The 15,891-nt window shown below is 39.8% G+C and overlaps 1 protein-coding gene across 5 annotated transcripts in view; it reads right to left on the minus strand.

The window, feature by feature from the left end:
• The window catches only part of Prlr (prolactin receptor), a 179,499-nt gene that overhangs the window by 60,003 nt on the left and 103,605 nt on the right, over positions 1 to 15,891 (minus strand). Inside the window, exon 1 of one of the 5 annotated variants that reach the window (XM_029469740.2) lies at positions 15,025 to 15,199. The exons of the other annotated variants lie outside the window; for them this stretch is intronic. The gene's annotated coding sequence lies outside the window, so the exon portion shown is untranslated. Of the gene's footprint in view, positions 1 to 15,024; positions 15,200 to 15,891 lie in introns of those variants that run through there. 5 annotated transcript variants of the gene reach the window in all.

The raw sequence follows: 15,891 nt of genomic DNA on the forward strand, positions 1-15,891 counted from the left end.
TATTATTCATTCAATATGTATCAAATGACTGGCATGCCACTTAATCCTGGTCAATCCTTGATTCTATGCTTATTTCTTTTCTGTTCTGGGTTTGATGGTTCCGACTGCTAGGCTCTCTTGCCTTTCAGAAGAGTGACTTCTGGAAGAATCAACCTTCTGGAGATGGAGGTAGAGGTAGAGGCATGGGGCATGAGGTAGAGAATGGGAAATGGGCATGCAAGGGCCCTCTTTCCTTCCACAGCTACCTTTCCTGTGACTTAGTTTTAGTGGTGGTCTGTCTCTCCAGCCATGTTATTTCTCCATGGTTCAGCCTTTCACTTAGCCCCAGAGAAATTCATCCTTGTTCATTTCTTTTTGCGCTGATGAGTTGTGACAGATTTCTTATTTCTCAGCCCTGCCCACAATAACACTGCATAGTCTCATTCATTGCTCTCTCTTAAAAGACAAGCTTATCTGTGACTGTATGATCCTGATAGAAACAGCATTGAGAAATTTCCCTCAGTTTCTGTTTCATGGAATAATTTGAGGAGTATTGGTGTTAGTTCTTCATTGAAGGTCTGGTAGAATCTACACTGAATCCATTTGGCATTGGAGTTCATTTACGTGGGAGATTTTTAATTACTCTTGCATTTCACTAAGGGTTATGAGTCAGTTTAAGTTGTTTTATTAATCTTGATTTAACTTTGGTATGTCATGCACATATATGTTTATTTTTTGTAGGTTCTCTAGATTTCATATTAATTACAGAACTACAGCAATAAAAATAGCATAGCATTGGCATAAAATCAGAGACATTGATAAATGGAATAGAGTTTAAGATGCAGGAATAAATACATACACCATGAAAAGCTTTTCTTTTTTTCTTTTTCTTTTCCTTCTTTCTTTCTTCTTAATTTTTTTTAAAGAAGCCTAAAAACACACACTGGAAAAAGACAGCATCTAGGCAAACTGCATACAAACTACATGCTGAAGAATAAAAACAGACCTATATCTATTGCTCTGCACAAAACTCAGCTCCAAAGGGATCAAAGGCATCAACATAAGACAAAATACAGTGAAAATGACAGAAGAGAAATTAAGGAGTAGGCTTGAACTCATTGACACAGGAAAGAACTTTCTGACCTGGATCTGGATAGCACAAGGTTTAAAACCAACAGTTAATAGGTGGAACCTCATGAAGTTAAAAAGTTTCTACATGCTAGACAACATCATTTGAGTAAAGCATCAGCTACAGAATGGGAAAAAATCTTTACTAATTATCCATCTTACAGAGGATAAGTGTCTAGAATATACGAAGAAGTAAAAAAAAAAAAAACCCTCAACATTAATAAAGCAAATATCCCAATTAAAACATGGGATACAGAAATAGAGTTCTCAAAAGATAATACACAATTGAGTGAGAAACAAGATTTTCCAATATATTTAATCACTAGAGAAATGCAGATTAAAAACTACTTTGAGAATTCATCTTATTCCAGTCAAGATAGCCAAGATAAATAAAGCAAATGGCAGCAGATGCTGGCAAGGATGTGGAGAAAGAGGAACACTTATTCATTGTGGAAGGAGTGCAAATTTATATAGCCACCATGGAAGTCAGTACGGAAGTTCCTTCAAAAGCCGAAAATTGATCTATCTCAAGATCCATCTATAAAACTCTTGTTCATATACACAAGGGACACATATACAAAAGGCCCCCCTGCTCATAGCTGTTCTATTCATAATGGCCAGAAATTGGAAAAAGCCTTGAAGTCCATCGTCTGGTAAATTGGATAATGTAAATGAGGTACATTTATACAATAAAATTTTATTTGGCTTTCAAGAAAAATGAAATTATTAAATGTGCAGGCAAATGGATGGCCCTAGAAACAATCATCCAACGTGATGGAACTGAGATCCAGAAAGACAAATATTGAATGTTTTCTCTCATCTGCCAGTGTTAGCTTTTAGATATATGCGTTTCAATATCAGAATAACCAAGGTTAAACAGAAAGTAGGGAGCTAGGATGAAGGAGGAGGTGATCTTCTAGAGACCATGAATGGGAAATAACTATATTGTTACCACACAATAAAAGGGAAATTAGAATAGGAGGATTAAATGGAGAGGGTGATAGGTGGACAGTAGAGAAGGGACCATGGGAAGGAATAACTTACCCTAAAGGTCTTTTGAAAAGTCATACAGAAGCCTATTCCTGTAGACACTTCCTAAAATATATGCATATATAAATGGTATTTAAATGGAGTTATCATAGGATGGGGGAGACAATGTCTCAACTGGACATCATATGCTACCTTAAAACCTATACCAGGGAGCGGTTATATCTTTTTGAGTCATTGGCAAAACCAGTTCCACAGACAACCCTTAAATATTACAAAGTATTGCCAATGATATTGATTACCTACCACAATATGATGCTAAGAGATTATTACTGAAGACACCACACACTTATGCTATTGAACATGGAGAAACCAACCTGGTACTCAACTAGAAGTTTGACCTATTACGACTAGCATTCATCGTGCTGGATGATGATATAATACAAGCTACTGGAGGAGAAAACCAGTTTTTAGTCTCATCCAGCTATGTTCCCTGAGAGCTGTCTGCAAGATACACTCAGGAATGCAATAGTAGCATCGGTGCTATTGGAGTAACCAACTACTCGTTTGGTAAGGTTTACGGGTTACTCTATGAGATGGAACATGAGTCAGCACTGTTAATGAGGTTCAGAAGCTGTGACTAGATGACGGGCCTAGGGGAAAGCCTAAGTGAACATAGCAACAAAATAACTCCTATAACAAAATAAATGACTCTTATATTCACAGCTCACTGTATTACAGAACTCTCATCAGAGAACTTTTTTCAGTAGATGGTAATTAACTCAGAGGCCCGCAAGTGGACAACCTGCAGAAAGTGAGAAATATTAAAGCACTCAGTCCTAAATGGAATCTCTGCACAACACCTCACTCCTCAAAGCTCAAGAACTGATGTAGAGGCAGAATTTAAAAGCCAGAGGTGGTGGGCGACTTCAAGGAAACAGCGTTTCTCAGACATCACAGGACTGATACTCATGGGTATTCACAGAGATGGTGCTAGCACGCACAAGACCTCAAGTTCAAACAGGACAAAATCAATGTATGGGGAAAGAAAACACCACCCACACGAAAACAATATTTGCAAATGACAGTCATTGAGGGAAAGGAAACATCACTTCTTTTCAATGAATGCAATGACACTGGGCATATCAACCACACTCCAGGGAAGACCCCATGCTCAGGAAGAGTTGGACCACACAAAATGTACTTTTTTTTTTTTTAAAGCAAGAAAAAATGAAGTAGGTTGGTCAGGAAAGAGGGTTATTGGGAGGAATGGGGGGAGGGAGAAATATGATAAAATACATTGAGTAAATTTATTTTTAAAATTCAACCATTCAGGAAACAATGACACCCTCCCCCCCCAACTTGAGTAAATTGAGTAAAAGCGTTGAAGACCAGTTTGGCCACAATATTAGGAGTATGTCATAAAACACAGAGTGGAAAGTGTAATTTTGTTAGTGCCTTTATTAGGTTCCACATGGAGTCCTATGTTCAATATTTTGCCTCTCAATATAAAAGGAGACACGGTATCTGCATAGTGTGTCATGAAGCAAGCAAGTCAAGAATTTTAGTTTTTCAGGAGCACAGACCTCACAGTTTTGGTCTTTATGTAACTAACAGATGAGATTATGCATGGAAAGCTCCCACTAGTCAGAGGTTAAAAAGACAGCAAGTATTTCTTGTCTATCCAGAGCTGCTGGTGTCATTGTAACTGATAAATTTACCAAAGCTGTGCCTTATCTATTGATATTAGCTCAATAAATTTTCAGATATACTCAGAAAATCAGAGAGGATTCATGCATTCTGGCAACAGGTCTAGTCACTCATAGCAACCTGAAAACACAAGCCCTTGAAGGAAGAACACATACATGCATCCAAGAAATCATTTGTGGCATAATCTTGGTGAGTAGCTGGGTCTGAGAACCACAGACTGAGGCAGAGCCAACAGATTCAGTGGGGCAGCCAGTTGCATAGAGCATTAACAGAGAAATAAAAGAAGGAAATCTGATGCTTGGTGAAATTCTTTTTCCCCCCTTCTGTTCCTGAAATACAGAAACACAAAGCACATCAGACCTATCTCCTAGTTTTGAGGGATAAGTTTCAACACTCATGCCAACTGCAGTTTGGAAATTTTGATCCATACGTGGCAGAGGCAAACCCCAAAACTTGGGTTAATGGGGTGGGCCTTGTTGGAACCAAAGGGAAATTACAAAACCTTCACTGGGCTGATTAAGAGAGAAGGAGAAAGAACAGAATCAAATGAGGTAAATTCAGTTCAGACATCAGGTCCAACAGGGGGTAGACAAGTGCTGACTGGTGTGAGGAGCAGATGTGGCAGCAGTCTCAAGAAGGCGCCAGGGACTGCAGCTAAGTCGTATGACTTGCACCTGACTTCCTCATATAAACCACAAACATCGTGAGAGCTGCGCAGGTGTACCAGGTTACTGGCGAAGCCATTTTGGTGGAGATATGCCCCTGCTGCCCTGATTAGCTGAAGCTGCGTACCTGGTGAGGTGATGTGGCCTGCTGTGAGTGGATGGGAACTGATAGTATATAAGAGTGAGAGGCTCAGGGCTCGGGGTCTTTCGCCTACACAGTCAATGTGCAGCCCAATAAACGTGTGCAGAAGGATCCTATTGTGGTGTCTTTCTTGCTGGCGAGTCAGGCGTCCCACAGACTGGACATGGTAGATTTGGCCCAAAGTTTGGGGCTAACTAAACAGTACAGAGGAAGAAATGAAAAAAATATTTAGGATTTTGCATATATTTTATTGGTGCCAGCACCAAGGGGTTGGTGTGGGTGGCCTAGTGAAAGGCAGAGAGCAGGGACTGATTGCAACTCCAGATCGCTTTTCATTAGTGGATTAGGGAAATGACTTTGAGATTAGTGAGCCCGAGGGCATCAGCATAATCCTATTTTTAAAGAATAACTAGAAAACAGAAGAAAATCACTAGTTAACATTTGTTGACTGCCAGATGCTATTTCTGAGCACTTGAATGCACGATTTTGTCTAATCTTCATAAGTACCAAGCTTCTTAATAGAGAGTTAATTTAAAAAAATGATTAAAATGTACGTAACATATTGGAGAAAAACTGTAAAAAGTCATCATGGAAAATGAGCTCTAGTAGGTTGTTCATTTGTTCATGTACATATTCATTCAGCCAACAGTTATTGATTATCTGAAATGTATTTGGGTAATATCTGAGGATTCTCATATACGTCAACTGTCTTCTCCGTTTATTGTTCTCTACTCAAGGATCTAGCACTACATAGTGCTTAGCCCTTTAGGATGGGATATTAAAGCATTGAGTAGCTTTATATTAAATTTTAGCTTATGATAAATAGTTACTCGCCGTCTTCAATTACTCATTCCCACTCCTGTCAGGTGTATGATGTTTTATGATTCTGTGGAGGCAGAAACAAACCTATCCTGGCTTCATCCAAAGTTCTCCGTTGTTTTTAACTGAATTTCCTTGTCTTTCAGAGTTTTAAAAGCAGCAGCTATATACATCTCCCAGTTCCAGGAACCAGCAAAGAAGGATTATAAGGGCCAGAGGTCAAGGAAGACCAGAGAAAAACAGTGCCTTCTGGAGAAGACATGACCACCCCACTCCTGAGCTCACAGCAGCTGTGCTTATCTGCAAGAGATGTGCTTTAAGATCCAGCTGGTCAGCATTCCAGGATAGAGCAGGGTTCATGAACTCCCATCACAGTCTGAAGAGCTAGTCATAGTTTCTGGCTGCGGGGTCAGGGACAGCCAGTTTTTATTAAAGGTGTGGCCTTTGATAGGTGGAGCATGCTTCAGTGTATGGTCTCACCCCTTGAGTACATGGGTGGCAGAAATTGCATTAGTTGGGTTATAAAAGTAAAAGGTGAACTTGAAGTTGAAAGTGGATGGGGAGTGGATGAGTAGAACTGTGAGGGTGAAGACAGTGGGTCTCAACCTTCCTAATGCTGTGAACCTTAAAACAATTCCTCCTGTTGTTGTGACCCTCAATCATAAAGTTATTTCTGTTGTTACTTAACAATTGTAATTTTGCTTTTGTTATGGTTCATACAGTAAATCGTCACATTTTCCAGTGGTCTTAGGTGACCCCTGTGAAAGAGTCATTTGACCCTCAAAGGGGCCATGACCCTCACGTTGAGAACCACAGGGTTAAGGGGAGGAGGGAGGAATGACATGATATATGGTGTGCATGTTTGATATTCTTAAAGAACTAATAAAGTAATTATGTCACTTAGAACATAATTATATATTTTACTGATTTAGAAAACATATCATAGTAGGTTCTCTTATGAGGTCTAGCCATGTGTAGTTCATTAGGCTTCCAGTATCAGGTATGAGTTTCCTCCTAGTAAGTGGATTTTAAGTCTAATTAGATGGCTGTTGATTACTCCAAGATAATAGTTTCACTATTACCCCACTGTAGATCCCTTGGCAGGCTGGTCATTGCTGTGGTTTATAGGCCTTCTAGCTGGGTAGGTATATTTATTTCTTTTCTTCCTTAGCAATTTGCATATTACTTCTAGTTCTATGAGAGTTTGTCCTCAGAAATGGGGCATTCAGGTCAGTCCCAGCTTGATGCCACCATATCCTCATCTGAAGTATGCTTGGACTTAAGAAGTAGGGTCTTACCTTCAAGTTCTGGGAGGCAATCAAGGCAACCAAGGGTCATGACAATGGTTTGTGTTGTTTTATACTCACAGACAAGTGTAGCTAGCTCTCAACCCTCATCAAAGATGCCATCCAAGAGGCTATTACAGGGATCCACAGCTGGTCAAAATGCAGTGACGAGTGACTGTGAGGTGTTCAGCTCCAACTGGCACATCTACAATACAATCTTTAGACCTGAGGTTTGATTATTGCAGATGACATGGAATGATTGTATGAGCCAGAAGACCAGAATACCTGCTGCTAGATAGTATCTTCTAGACATGCCAGGGATGCTGCTCTCATGAAACATCAACAGTGTGGCTATCTAAATAAGGTCTAGATAATGGCAAGGTCAGTCTACATGCCAATGTGGGTAGGAAAAATTTCGCAAGGCTCCATCTCTAGATGAAGAACTATACACAGTCAATAGCTGTGTAGGGAAAGTCAGACTTCCCCAGCAAGGTGTTCTGTGACAGGTTATCCAATCCCAACTAGCAAGACCTAAACATATGTACATAAAAGAAACACTAAACAAACTCACGAGGTTATATACAAACACATATATGTGTAACTATAATTATAGAAGAAGAGGTAATGGATCTCAGATGGAGGAAGAATTGAGGGAGAGAAAGGAGATGTAAAAACAGGACTAATGTATGAGTTCTTCCAAACAGTTTTTAAAATTAAAATGTTATATTAAAGAATTATAAGAGCTAGATGCAACTTGTCAGAGGAAAAGGAAAAGATGAAGAAAACATAGAAGATGAGGGGGAGCCAAAGGTAGGAAGACAACATGTTCTTCTCAAGAACTCTATGTGTTGTCCTGAGTTCATTCAAAATGGCTGTGGCCACAAGGAAAATATATTCAAAGGCCTGAGAGGACAGAGTGGACCCCCTGCCTTATATTTTATAGTAAAGACTGAGAAGTCCAAGGATAAAATACTCTTTCTTCCAGCTGGTGAGAGCCCTATGGCTTTATCACCCAATGGTAAAAAGAGGAAGTTCAACTTACCGCATATCAGAGAAAACGAGAAAGAGGAGAGGGCTCACACCAGAGAGTGGACAATAATGCAGGCAGAACTTGCTTTTCTAAGAAAGCTTTCATGAGCGATGACTTAGTTGCTTCTTGTTAGACTCTACCCTTTGCCTTCCAACACAGACACCCTGAGAATTAATTATCCAAAATTTGAGCTTTCAAGGATCCACCCAAATGACTGTCTTCTCAAACCAGTGGAAATTATATGGCAGCCAACTTGGGTTGAGTAAGCTTTAATGAAGCATCTTGCTGGACATTCCACTTTTCTGTTACTGGCCAGAACTAGAATAAATTTTTAACTGAGCAGAATAACTTTCTAATCATTATGGCAACCCAGGAAGATATGGGCCACTCTGATAAAAGTATGTTCATTGTCACTATGGATGTGCAAGAACTTTGCAAAGATGCACGGACTCTTACTTGGATTGGCTTGGACTGGATAAACAGGACTCATAAGAAGACAGTATTTGGAATACTCTGCTTCTAGAATGCTGGAGAAACTTAGAATTTAATCTGCACTTAGAACTTTTGCTCCAACGATTGGATATCTTTGCAATAATCTGCTGGGGAAAATTCATGGTTCTTTCCAACTACTCACATTCAACCTAGATTCTTGAATTCATATCTTTCCTATTCTTTGTGTGGATTCATGACAACATGCCCATCTTTCCTTCTGCTTTTGGCACTTTTGATGTCCCCTACTGTTTTTTTTGCATTTAAATAAATTTTAGAGCATTTTATAATTATACTATGATTACATTTCTCCCTTCCTTTTCCTTCCTTCAATCCCTATCACATAACCCCATTGCTTTTTCAAATTCATGGCTCTTTTTTATTTAATTGTGGCTGTGCACACTATTCTTGATAAACATTTTTCCATTAATTAATTTATTTATTCCCTTTACGTTCTGATCCCAGCCCTTCCTCCCTGACCTTCCTCACACAGCTCCTCCCCTCCTTCCTCTGTCCCCGTCTCCTCTGAGAACAGTGAGGCCCACCTGACACATCAAGTCATTTCTGGACAAGGCACATTCTCTCCTCTAATGAGGCCATACAAGGCAGCCAGCTAGGGAAACAGGATCAACAGATAGGCAACAGAGACAAAGACAGTCCCTGTTTTAGTTGATGGAAGACTCACATGAAGACCAAGCTGCACACCTGCTAAGGATGTTCAGGGGACCTAGGTCCAACCCAAGCTTGCTCATTGGTTGGTGATTAATTCTCTGGGAGCCCCTGAGGGTCCAGGTTAGTTGACTCTGTTGTCTTCCTGTGGAGTTCCTATCCCCTTCTAAGCCCTTAGTTTCTCCCCCAACTCTTCCATAAAATTCCCCAGTTCTATCTAACTTTTGGCTCTGGGTCTCTGCATCTGTTTCAGTCAGCACTAGGTGGAGCCTTTCAGAGGACAGCCATGGTAGGTTCCTGTCTGCAAGCATAACAGGTTCTGATCATTAGTAGTATCAGGGATTGGTTTTTGCCCATGGAATGGATTTCAAGCCAGCCAGTCACTGGTTGAGAATTCCCTCTGCTCCATCTTTGTCCCTGCACTTCTTATAGGTAGGATAAATTTTGGGTCCAAGGTTTTATGGGTGGGTTGTTATCCTTATCCTTTCACTGGGAGTTCTACCTGGCTAGGAGGAGGCAACTTCAGGCTCCATATCCTCCACTGCTAGGAGTTTCAGCTAGATTAAGATGGGAATTTCTTTGGAAACCAAAGTTGAGAACAAAGGTAGACTACCACACTGTTACTCAAGAAAGTCTTACCAGCCTGTGCTTTATCAGAGGTACCCTGGCATTTTTGAGCAATGTTTTCCCACATGCTAGCTTTACCAGGAGCATCTAGAAAGGTTGGTATTCTCAAAGGGTAGTGACTTTAATGGAGGAATGTATGTGCTCTGTAACAGGGAAATACCAAAAGGGTTGTATGTTTTCTTATTGCCATAACCTATTTACAGTTACGGAATTGGTTATTACAGTCATATTGGAAGTGAATCACTTTAAATATTTTTGAGAATGATATAAAATAAATAGAGAGTACTACTGATGATATATAAAACAAACAAACAAACAAACAAACAAACAAACAAAACAGGGAGCCTTGATTGACCAACAGGGAATATTACAATTCAGAGCTGGATTTTATAAGCAAGAAAGTAGCTATACAAACATTTAAAATCAGAGAGAGAGAGAGAGAGAGAGAGAGAGAGAGAGAGAGAGAGAGAGAGAGAGAGGTGGGGGGGGGCAAGGAGGAGGTTGTTCCAGTCCAATAAATAACTGCAGCACAAATGTGGTTCTTTGGAAGTTGGCCAGTGGTCATCTTAACCGGAGTGGCCATGGCTTGGGCATGGTAATGAGGTGACCACCAGCAGTGGACCCGAACGGAATGGCTTTCTGTTTATTTTAGCTAAGAGGCCAGTGTAAGTCCACTTCTCAGGTCAAGTGTGGAGCATTCGTAAACCAGGGCCATGCTACTAATATGAAGAGAGCAGAAAAACCAGAAAGAACAAAACAGCCTCTAAGTGATATATATATATATATATATATATATATATATATATATATATTCTAGAAAGCTCTAGGAATTGTTTTTTAAAAAAATTTGTGAGGCTGAGACTCACACATTAAAATTCCAACTCAATTCTTCATAGAGTTAAAAAGAGCAATTTGCAAATTAATTGGAATAACAAAAAACCCAGGATAGCAAAAACTATTCTCAACAACAACAACAAAAAAACTTCTGGGGGAATTACCATCCCTGACCTTAAGCTGTATTACAGAGCAATAGTGATAAAAACTGCATGGTACTGGTGCAGAGACAGGCAGGTAGATCAATGGAATAGAATTGAAGACCCCAAAATGAACCTACACACCTATGGTCACATGATCTTTGACAAAGAAGCTAAAACCATCCAGTGGAAAAAAAGACAGCATTTTCAACTGGTGGTTAGCATGTAGAAGAATGCAAATCAATCCATTCTTATTTTTTTGTACAAAGCTTAAGTCCAATTGGATCAAGGACCTCCACATAAAACCAGGAATTGTTTAAAAAAAAATATGTGAGGCTGAGACTACAGGTCGGTGTTCCAATGCAAGCTTAGTGGGTGTGAGGGACTAGATCCCGTTTCCAGACGCAGGAAAGTCTCGCCTTGAAGAAAATTAATTCCTCATTGATTGCAGTATTAAAATCATTCTTAAATGTCACCTGTGTCCTGTTCTTTAAATCCTCACGAGGAGGTTTATAAAAAGTTACATTTTTAAAAGTTGGAAGTCACTAAATGCCATACACCAGGAGAGACCATACTCTTCTAATTAACCAAGAGAACTGTTCTGGTTCTGGTGATCCGAACTGAGAACATCCCCGCTTTACCTGGAAGTATAGGAGAGTAAATACTTCCTCGTCTTAGTATCCAAGGGTTAGGATTATGTAGGGTTATGTAGCCAAAAGGTTTCCATCCTTTATGCTGTGTAATAAGGGAGCCTGTTTAGGGAGCAGTGCTAGTGGGGAAATCTGTTTCTATTTCCCTACTACTTCTGTCTCATTAGGGACCATCTAAACGAACAGATTTCTCTCTCTTGGAGCAAAACAGTTCATGATTGTTTCAGAGCAGTAAATTAATAGCTGTGTCAACTTAGTCTAGTTGTTGATCTCACTCTCTAATGTTGCCTTTTGAAGAGGTAGTTGAACTTATCATATGACACACACTGTACTTCAGTTTGCTCTTTTGTTTTCAAGGTAAATTTAAAAGTGCTGCTGATGGTTGAGTGGTGAGGGGGATGGCCGTCTTACATCACCAATTCAGAGCTCCAGTAGCAGGGACACAAGAGCAATTCCTCAGCTGACAGCAATGAGTCAGTGCACTCACTGTGCTGGGGGTTCCTTTTTTTTTTTTTTTACTTTGAGATGTTTCCAGGTTCTCCTTTCTGATTTCCCCTTATGAATTTTAGTGACATCATGGCTTAATGATACAACTCACTCAATCACTTTTATGAAAAAACAAAAAACAAAAAACCAAGGTTTCTTTTTCTTTGAGCATGTTGTTGTAGCTGTATCCCAGGTATAAGATGCCGACGAACCTGATGTGTTATATATAGACAGCGTGGGCCAACAGAGGGGCTCCATCTGAAAGTTGTATAAATATAACATGTACATCTTTATGACAAGGCAGTAGTCTCTAATTCTAACCAACTTTTTTGGGTTATTGTGAGTTTTGGTACACAATACACAAGAAACTGAAGTAACGAATACACATTAATGATCTTAAACCTAATCACTGACAGCACAATCCTAGGAAATAAGAACAAAGTCATATTCATTCGATGATGAGAACAGAAGACAGTTAAGTATTATTTAATACTCCGAAGACAAGAAACATCCACACGAGGCCTCCTGAACTTTGAACTGTCCACATACAAATGATAAACACGTAGGGTTTTGCCATTCTTAAGGAAGACCATCCTGAATAGCGATTCTTGAAGAATCCTAAGACCTTTAAAAGCCTCTTTGCTCCGTATATCTCCTTCTCTGTCTCCTCATTTGTACTCAGCCTGTGAGAAGATGAAGTTTAAAATTACAGACAGCATTAGGTGGCTAGCAGGTCCTGGTAGACAGCACTGGAGACTGGCAGAACAGTCAGTTACAGGCACGTCAGCTGAGCACACAAAGTCAGGAGTTAGATCCCACATAAACAAAAGCTAACTCATCTGTACATTTTAGATATGTTTTATTACAATGGGAAGCAAATGATCATTTAAGTGCTCTCGATTAAGATAGCTGAAAACCACAGATATAAACATTGGAAACTTATTCATGCTGTTACCATTAAGGAATATTGCAAACACTCACTCTTCATAAACACTAATAGAATTTATTTTTGCTGTTGATATCATAGCAAAGTACTGAACAAGCCTATAGACCAGTGAAATTAAGGGCCCGAGATCAACCCACACAGCTCCAGTCATCTAATCTTTGACAAAGCTGGCAATAAAGAGACAGCCTTCCTAATAAATTGTGCTGGCAAAACTGGTATTTACATTGTGAAGAATGAAATTAAATCTGTATCTCCCATTTTGCAAAAAATCAATTCAAAACAGGGCAGTGGTGGCGCACACCTTTAATCCCAGCACAGGGAGACAGAGGCAGGTGGATTTCTCAGTTCAAGGCCAGCCTGGTCTACAGAGTGAGTTCCGGGACAGCCAGGGCTACACAGAGAAACTCTGTCTTGAAAAAAAAAATCAATTAAAAATGGATCAAGATTTTAATATGTAATTTCAATGTTCAATTTACTGTAGAAAAATATAGGGGAAATATTTTAAGATCTAGGCAGAGGTAGGAACTTATGAAAAAAATTGCAATAGCAAAGCAAAGTGGCTTAGAGATTGCCATAGACTGAGTATCGTATGCTAACAGGAGTAGAAGGAGTAAGGGGAAGAGCTGTGCCTGCTAACATACACATTTTAACTTGGTGATATGTGCTAAAATTAGATTGTTCTGATAGTTTTGTAAGTCTGTATCTACATAAAACCCACTGAAGTATACATTTTAAACGCAAGCTTTAAGTATGTACACTTTATCACAATGAAGGTATTTTCTAAAAGGCTGCATAAGGGAAGACAATACGGACCAAGAGAAGAGGCTGGGGTGGGTAGCAGAGTGGTGTGAGCATGAGTGGGATCAAGGCATTTGATGGGCACAATGAGAATGTCCCCCCAAAATCCATGAATTTATAACAATAGATAGTAAAAAGTGAACTAGCCTGTCAGTCTACTGCTTACTTGAAGATATCGTAACACCCATTGTCCATGCTTAGCCGACCTGTTTTGAATAGATGACAACAAGTAAGAAGCTATTTAACATGTAGTCCTCCTGGCCTGGAGACTTCATGACTAAATCCATCAAACATTTGGCAAATGAGAAGTTGGCATCCAAGTGATAAATGGTTCTCCTCTTATCAAGTCCACCTCTCAAGCCAAACCATATCTGCCTCAGTTTTGGTTATTACCAGTATTGTCTTGTTCTCTTTTCTTTACTAAGTGAGGACCCAAGGGGACAAATCAAAGCTAAGTTGACTGAGGACATGACCTTTCAACTCTGCGACTCCTGGTGACAAATGGTGGCAGGGTCAATGGTTACTGAATAAAAAAGCAGAAACTGGCAAGGAAGATTAGAGGTGGGGTTGTGTGCACTCTTTACTAGATGCTGGTGTTGAGACTTTAGGCATCAGGGTTCTATTCCTTTCTTACTGTTACTCATTTGCTCAGTTTATTGAAGAAACCAGGGTGATGGCCAACTTCATCCTTGGGGTTGAAATGCCTCACTAGGTTTGTCCCGTGTTTGTCCTATCAGAATTCATAACCCACAAACCACCTGTTAGTGTTGATTGGAGCTTGGACCTTTGGGAGTGATTAAGAGTCGATGAGGCTATGAGAAGGAAGTCTGCATAATGAGTAGTGGGTTCGTAATCTGAGGAAGAGACACACAAGTCAGCCTGGTTGTTCTGACATATGCTGTCTTGTGCTGACTTGGGGCTTGGGGGTTCTTAGGGCATCTTTACTAGTGGGATAGTTCTCATCATATGCTGCCTTTCAGCTTTGGAATTCCTATGTCCAGACTTGTAGGAAGTGAACTAATTTGCTTCATAAAGTACAGGAATGGCAACAAAAAAAAATGGACAAAGACATTTATTCAGTAAATATGGTGATTGTTCCATTCATTCTATTCTCTGCTCTGGTTCCACACTCATACATTAGCTGGCAACAAAAGAGTCACAAGCAATCATGCAGCCTTGACACACCTCTTACACTCTTGTTTGACCTAACACAAGTTAGAGGTTTTACATAAAAGGCAAGATCTCAAGATGGCAAACATGGGGTTGAGACTCAAGTGACTTCAAGAAAGGCTAAAATGATTCCAGTAGCTTTGTCAAATGCACACACTTTCTAATGATAATCCTTAATCATTTTAATTCATATTAAAGGTTTTTCCCTAGTCTTATGATATTCATTTCCCCTTCTTCCATCTTCATTCTAGTTCTTTCTTAGCTGAGTCTGTGCTAATGACAGAGTAACCTGATTCTCAGTTTCTTTCATTTACCCTAGAAAGCATGTAGAGTGTCAAGCATCAGGTTGGGGATGAAAATTGAAAACATACATATTACTGCAGAGGGCCTGGGCCTCATCAAGAAATAACAAATACCCCTTTTTGGTAGATGTAAATCAGCCAGAATCTTAAAAACACAAGAGACTTACCCAAGGTATTTCACAAGCCAGTTAACACTTGGGTGCTTGTTTCAGGAAATAGAAGATGAAAGCCAAGGTCTTGCTGGATTTGCATAGGATGCCTGCTGGGATCGGTTTCTGGCTCTGAACATCCATGAGCACTGACCTGTGAGCTGACTACATGTTGGGTAACTGGCTCTTCCGGCAGATTTAATATTTACCTAGAGATACAAAAGCTCCTCACTATTTCTCCCTCATTGCAGAAAAACTCAAGTAAGGAAAGACCACAACCTCCAACATAATATTCTATCAGATACTTCTGATTGGGTTGTTGGTTTGTCTTGATTTGGTTTGTGGCTTTCCTGCTGCAACATCAACACAGTTAGATTTAAAGCAACTGGGCTTTCAGGGATTCAGATGGAGTGGAAGGACTTTAGGTAGGAGTGGGTGTGGTATAACAAGGGCAAGCTATAGAAGCATCATTAATTCTTTTCAGAAGAAGCTTATGTCCGATGTCTCTATTGTGACTCTCAGGTGGCTTCTGTAGAACAGCCATAAAGCACAGAGTGTGTGTTTCTAAAGATCCTAGACATTGTCCTGGAACATGTTGTCTGAATATTACTTCCCAGGCATGGCAGGAAGTAGATTTTAGCCTTTCTTTTTTGTAAAATTAGGAACTATGGTTATGGTAAAAAATTCAAATGGAATCCATCTCACAATGTCATTTGTTTGGATGGCCTTGTGGTTTGAGTTGCTTCTTCCAAAAAGAAGCCCTTCTATGTTCAGAACACAGCCTTGTTTGGAAAAAGTGTAATGAGTAGAGATGAAGTCATCCTGAAATAGGGTGTGCCCTTGATCTCATGGTGTCCTTATAAGACACAGACACAGGAGAGATCA

Source organism: Mus caroli, unplaced genomic scaffold (assembly GCF_978045245.1).
Source record: "Mus caroli unplaced genomic scaffold, Mus_caroli_1 scaffold_16, whole genome shotgun sequence".
Taxonomy (NCBI): Eukaryota; Metazoa; Chordata; class Mammalia; order Rodentia; family Muridae; genus Mus; species Mus caroli.